General features: G+C 40.0%; 1 protein-coding gene across 1 annotated transcript in view; it reads right to left on the bottom strand.

The window, feature by feature from the left end:
* The window catches only part of LOC106521893 (myb-related protein B), a gene marked incomplete at its 5' end in the record, with an annotated part of 4,908 nt that overhangs the window by 1,351 nt on the left and 2,551 nt on the right, over window positions 1-1,006 (bottom strand).

Here is a 1,006-nt window from a genome sequence, read left to right as displayed (position 1 = left end):
GTTCATCAGCTGATCATAAACTGTTCATCAGCTGTTCATCAACTGTTCATCAGCTGATCATAAACTGTTCATCAGCTGTTCATCAACTGTTCATCAGCTGATCATAAACTGTTCATCAGCTGATCATAAACTGTTCATCAGCTGTTCATCAGCTGATCATGAACTGTTCATCGACTGTTCATCAACTGTTCATCGGCTGTTCATCAGCTGTTCATCAACTGTTCATCATCTGATCTTAAACTGTTCATTAGCTGTTCATCAGCTGTTCATCAACTGTTCATCAGCTGATCTTAAACTGTTCATTAGCTGTTCATCAGCTGTTCATCAACTGTTCATCAGCTGATCATAAACTGTTCATCAGCTGTTCATCAGCTGGTCATAAACTGTTCATCAGCTGATCATAAACTGGTCATCAGCTGATCATAAACTGTTCATCAACTGTTCATCAGCTGTTCATCAACTGTTCATCAGCTGTTCATCAACTGTTCATCAGCTGATCATAAACTGTTCATCAGCTGTTCATCAGCTGGTCATAAACTGTTCATCAGCTGATCATAAACTGGTCATCAGCTGATCATAAACTGTTCATCAACTGTTCATCAACTGTTCATCAGCTGTTCATCAGCTGTTCATCAACTGTTCATCAGCTGTTCATCAGCTGTTCATCAGCTGACCATAAACTGTTTATCAGCTGTTCATCAACTGTTCAACTGTTCATCAGCTGTTCACCAGCTGATCATAAACTGTTCACCAGCTGTTCATCAGCTGATCATAAACTGTTCATCAGCTGTTCATCAACTGTTCATCAGCTGATCATAAACTGTTCATCAACTGTTCATCAGCTGTTCATCAGCTGTTCATCAGCTGTTCATCAGCTGTTCATCAGCTGACCATAAACTGTTTATCAGCTGTTCATCAACTGTTCATCAGCTGTTCATCAGCTGACCATAAACTGTTTATCAGCTGTTCATCAACTGTTCATCAGCTGTTCATCAGCTGACCATAA

The sequence above is a fragment of the Austrofundulus limnaeus genome, unplaced genomic scaffold, assembly GCF_001266775.1.
Source record: "Austrofundulus limnaeus strain Quisiro unplaced genomic scaffold, Austrofundulus_limnaeus-1.0 Scaffold118, whole genome shotgun sequence".
Classification (NCBI taxonomy): domain Eukaryota; kingdom Metazoa; phylum Chordata; class Actinopteri; order Cyprinodontiformes; family Rivulidae; genus Austrofundulus; species Austrofundulus limnaeus.
This window is presented reverse-complemented; position numbering and strand designations above follow the sequence as displayed.